Source organism: Phalacrocorax carbo, chromosome 20 (genome assembly GCF_963921805.1).
Source record: "Phalacrocorax carbo chromosome 20, bPhaCar2.1, whole genome shotgun sequence".
In the NCBI taxonomy this organism is placed as follows: domain Eukaryota; kingdom Metazoa; phylum Chordata; class Aves; order Suliformes; family Phalacrocoracidae; genus Phalacrocorax; species Phalacrocorax carbo.
The window spans coordinates 2,235,888-2,241,887 of record NC_087532.1 but is presented as its reverse complement, the minus strand read 5'-3'; positions in this window follow the sequence as shown (position 1 = coordinate 2,241,887).

Below are 6,000 nucleotides of genomic sequence, written 5' to 3'. Positions count from 1 at the left end.
CCAAGGACAGACACTTCATACGCAAGCTCCCTGGGCAAACTGTTCCACTGCTCAGTGACATGCACATCAAAAACACAGGAAATTCTGCTTACACATAAGAAAAGTATTTCAGTTTGTGTCCACTGCCTCTCAAAAGCATAAGCCTTTTTTTTTTTCTCTCCTGTCGGAAAAATTCTGACAGATGAACCCTACATTCACAGAAGTGATGCGCAAAGATCCCGAGGAAGGAAATTAGCATACTCTACGAAGAAGGCACTTCTGCCCTACTCACAGAATATGTGAAAATTAACATATGGCTGCGGATGGAAACAAGGGAATTCATAGGCCTGTTTTCTCCAAGTCACAAACCCAACTCCTCCAAGTCTTACAGAAATCTGCTACGTTTGAGTCTTCTTGCACATTCTGCTTGTTTCTAATACGCAATTGCTACACTGGAACCGAGCTCTACAAAGTTTTATCAGTTCTTGTTTCAGCGCAGTGCACTATATATCTGCATGGAGAGCTGTCAAGTATTGTGAAGTCTGACTGAACAACGATGTCTAGCCGTTTGCATGGCGGTCCTTTGCTGGCCCCCTCTCACGCTCTGCTCTCCCCCCCAGTGGATGGGAGGGACTGTGCAATTCTATGCTCTGCTCTCTGACCTCTACATGGTCAGCACAATCCAATCTTGCAAACACGTTGCTTAATGCAAAGGCAAAGAGAGGCAGTTCAACACAAGGGAACATTTGCATAATGGGCAACTATCACTCGTCAGTCTGGGCAGCAGCAGTACTCATACAACTAATAATAAAATCTTTCCTCTGGCACTTAAGCAGCAGAGTGGAATGTGGAGATGAAATTTTCAAATCCAATTGAGTTTAAGTCATTAAATAATCCCTGAGGACAATGGTGATGATCACTGTTCTTCAGCACCATCTATCCAGCAATTTCGAAGTCTCCTGTACCTCCGCAAAGGCTTACTGAGAAAGGTAACTTCGCTGTCATTTCACCCTCTGACAGTACTTATATATTGCAAGCTGAGGCACAAAGAGATGAAAATACTTATGATTCAATAGTGTTGCCAGTGTTAAAAAGGGGACCTGCCCCCAGCAAGTTGCCGGACACACTCTTTCCCTGCTGCCATGTTTGTCACTTAAATGGGGTTAATTTTAACTTATCAGGGCATATAAAACATCACATGCTCAGTACTTAACCAAACCAGTTGTCATTTCAGTTCTGGGTCACTCAAAGTTGCCTGTGAAAGAATCACAGACCCAGAACTACTAGAAACAATTCAGGTACTTGCCAGTAAATATGCAGAAATCACAAACTATTTGTAGAATATACAAGAACAGGTGAAATTTACTGCCGAGATCCTTAGCTTCCATTTCCTTCCTCAGCCAGTTACGGAAACCAGAAGGCGTGGGCTTGGTCCTAGAACCCAAACAATTTATTCAACAGAAATGCCAATTGCTCTTACCATTATTACAGGAGTAATACGGATACAGTCTGGCCCCGTCATATAAGACTAAAAACAGACAAGTGAACGACACTTGGTCAGAATCATAGGAAAGGCTTTGCAGTTCTTTCAAAGAACTGCCCAGAACTAAGCTAAACAACTCATTGGAGGACATACTGCAGGGAGTCATTATGAACTGGCAGAAGAGATGGATGAGATGACCTAAGAGGTTTTTCCCATCTCTGATTTCTATGATTAAATAATTCCACCCTGATATGGGACCAGAGGAGCTGACAGTTACATCTGCAGTCTCTCTTAGAAGTTATCGACTCTACCCATGGATCAAAAATTTAAGGGGAAAACATCACGTGTATTAGAAATTGAGGGTGTGTATCAACTTCTGGTTAATAATACTTGGGAATGACGATGCAATGAAAGCAAAGATTGGTTTTGGTTTAAGAGCACAGTGAAGATGAGACCAGATGACATTAAGCAGAAAGATGGCTTATTATGTAAAGTTTAGCACTGCTACAAAGCCACAAGTGAAGGTTTTGAAATTTTTTGTTTTCTTTATCCTATAAAAGAAAATGTCTCTTTCCAAAGCAGAACTAGTTTCCAAAGTTTCAGAACTTTTCTGCTCCTGCAGGTGTCCTTGTGTAATATATTTTCTAAAGCATTTTTAAAATTAAAAATAATAAAAACTCTAATGGTGCTTTCTTGGCTATGGAAATCAGAACAGTTACGAAAGAGCAATAAAGCAGCCTCTCTTTTAGCTGCCAACAATGCCAGAAACATGTTTGCTGGAACTCTGACCCCTTACATAGAAAACATTAAAACAACTGCAACTTGATACAATTAACTGGTATTAGATTCAAAGTTTGTGAGGCCAACTGGCTTTTATGATATATTTCTTGGTACTTACATACTAATGGAAACACTCCAAACTTTTGAAAAATATATTCCAGATAGGCCGTTAACTCATTTTTTAAAGCAACTGCTTTAGCAACCGCTCGTCCTGTCTGCAAAGAATGAAAACCAGACAGACATAGCATTTCTGCTGCTGTACAGCCAAGAAACTTTTTCTACCTGCATTCAGCTCTCCCTCAGAATATATTAACAATGGTGATATTTGAAGTGTTACGGATAAAGCTTTCATTGCACTTCTCAGAATACTAGTATCACAGTTGTAACATTTCCCAATCTCTCTCTCCATTCCCTAGCTTAATATTCAGCAGGTACATAAATCTCATTCTAAGCCAGAAAGCCCTCAGCAACAGCCTGTTCTACATGACAGACCACTCTTTCTGTATGACAAAACAGGGGGACACGAGCCCGAGCAATAACTGGCAGAAGGATGATGGTTTGAGGTTATGAAGCTCCTAAAACTAATTCCTACGCATTCCTTCCACCTGTGTTAGAAAGGGGACCGCTATCGATTGCCCCAGAATTAGAGGGGGGAGAAGGTGGACTTGGATCCTACTAGCCAAAGGACTAGAAGAACTGTATAACGGGTGTTGCTGCTGGTTAACCGAAGAGCTTCAGGAGCAAATGAAACTGATTGGCTTCTGCTGGCTATTCAGTGGATTGTTTACAATCATTTGGAAAACTCAACCCAGCTGCTAATTAGGAGGTGTTTATACCGTACTGGCATGGGTAAGCAGCCTGGCTAGCAGTCTCAACAGGAAAAACAAAGTGAACTTTCCAAGGTGGAAACAAGAAGTTTATTCTGCTTCTGCTATTGAAATATCTCATGAAACAGTGTCCAGAGCCATCACTCCAGCACTACCCGAGAGCATGCGCCATGTAACACTGCTGAGCGCTCCTGCAATTACAAACCCATAAACAATTCAGACAGTTTCTGTGAACAGATGTGTGCATTGATATTGCAGTTGTTTCCTATGCTTTCAGCTTTTTCAGACTAAGTCCACAGAGTTGAAAAACGTCAATTCATTTTCTGTATTGCTACAAACATCAAAAGTTTCACTTGGTGTTGGTTTATTTTGAAATACACTGAAAGGAAGCCAAGGAAATTAGTAAAGCAATAATCTGAACACAGTGTGGGAAACAACACCAAATACTTTGACAAGTAAGAAAAAGTCACTTACCTCAGATACTGACAGCACCAAAGAGAAAAATGAGGAGGACTGCTGCATGGGGATCGTTATCTTAAGTACGCTGATGCCACAGGGTGCGACTGCAAAGCTGCGAACAATGGCAGATCTACGCGCCTATTTCCATAAGGAATTAATCTGTCCATCCGTCTTATTTTCCCAGTAAACTCTCCACTGTTGTAATGAAGTGTAAAAACTCCTCTCACTACAGGCCAATTTTCAACATAGCATATCAGAATGAGGAATATCACTAGAAAATGCTGATGAATGCTTCAGAACCTTTTTAAATCTGTGCTGCTCTGGTGTCAGCAAGGTTTTCTGATTTAGCTGTCAATTATCTCACCCTTTTCCTTCAGCAAGGTCCCCAGGAATCACACAGAGCTCCATTTTCCTTAATTTTGTATGTACACTCTATTTTGTAATAATAAGGCAGCCAAGACACTATGCACTTACTGTTCCTATAGGAATGCAAAGATCTCTTCAGCCTTAGCTCATCAGTCAGGCTCTGCTTCGATCACCCAGCAACTGGCGAGTAGCTTGCGAGGAGGGGTCTTATATTTTAGTAATTATTATGCTGAGTTGCATATTTTATAGGTAACTTTCCTTTACGGTATTGGAAAAGATTTGTTACACCTCTGGACTGTGCTCTCTGATACTAAATGGCAGCCCAGACAATGGAATTACTTTGGAATTCAAGGTGATGTAATTCAGAAAAGATTGTATATTTAGGAGTTCCCCCCCGGGTTTTCCAAAGTACCCCACAAGTCATCACAAAGGGTTAATTTTACACCAAGTTCACGAGGACTCAAAGAGGGCATAATATTTCCATGTGTGTCTTCTAGCAAGCATGGGTTTTGTAACAGAAATTCAATTACTGAGAACAGGATATCTCTCATGGCGTGGCTGTACTGCCATGTCATGCACTAAGTGGCAGGCTGTGTTCTTAGCTTTTCAAAAATTTTACAGGGATGATTAGGCAAATGTTTCCATAATGAACATTTATAGAATTTCCTACAGATGTTGTAGCACTGACATAACAGACAGAAAATCCAGGTCTGCCATGTTTCCAAATGACACATGAAAACTTAGACAGTAAAAGCTCTAACTGAGGAACAGGGGGTTGGGGTGGGAGTGGGTTTTAAATGTAAAAAAAAAAAATTAAAAAATTATCTTCACCATATTTTTTTCAGTCCTGAAAAATTCCTCCCACTCGTTTGAGATGATGCCAAATTAAAAAAACACAACTGAATTACTCAGGAGAACTAATACAATTATTTATAATCATCAAAGAAGTGTAGCTATAGCATAAGCCAACGTAGCAGTGCTGTGAAAGGCTCACTCTGCAATTCTGCCATCGCTTAGAGCAATCAAACCGCAGTGTTACGTGCTATTTGTTAACGCGAGTGGATTTGGAATTACTCTGACAACAGTTCCTTTTAAAGTGCAGTTTGAGTTGCAAACAACTTTGAAAAAGTCCTGTTGTAACCCTGCTATCCATACCACCACAAATCCTGACTTGTGCACACTGGCAAGGACAGTCCCAATGCATGGTGTCAAGGAGTGCCACGGTAATGTTATGCATTCTTCACCCAAAGATCTCAAAATGCTCAGAAACATTGTAACGGAGATATTTTACCCTTTTCTACTGCTTTTGCTTCTCAAATATAGAGAATTACTCAACAGCAGCACCTCTGCGGCAGACCTAGGTACAAAGGTCAATATTCTAAATTTCAGTTCTGGTCCGTGAACGCCTGCCCAGCAGACTGTTCTCCTTAGGTCAGGAATAGAGTCTGTGAGACAGAATGCTGGAAAGGCAATACCAAAATCTCATTCACAGTCACTAAAATTAGAAGTTCAGAAGTACTTATGATTTATGAGAGAACGGCTACATCTGTGGCAGATACTTCCATCACAGAAACACAAAGATGGTTGTCTTTATGCCCCCTTAATTCACCGTGTCAATAATCACATAAGCCTTTGTGACCATGATCAAAACTCACAATGAACACGACCAGAGCAGGATCTTCACTTACGCTTTTGGCCAATGATGTGACTATTTATAGCATTCATAACAAAACATGTACCTTACCATGGCAACCACAGCACCCGTGTGCTACCATGAGACAAAAAGCATTGCCTCACAGAAAAGCACTAACTAGTGTCAAATCATGCTTCCGGAACAATTTGTTTCCCAGTTTCCAAGCACATATGCCTCATCACTGATCACTATGGAACATTATTTATTGCTTTTCTCTGTTACACATTTGTTTCTTATTTTTATTTTCTTCACAGAAGCAGAAAAGGATCAGAAAATAAAGAATGGTGGTTTCCATTTGGCAAGCCAAGTATTCCAATCTTATATATAATTTTCAAATATGAGTTAACAAGGTTATCTGTACTAGGAACCCTAATAAATAAGAGAGGTTTGTATTTCGAAACTTTTGTGCTATA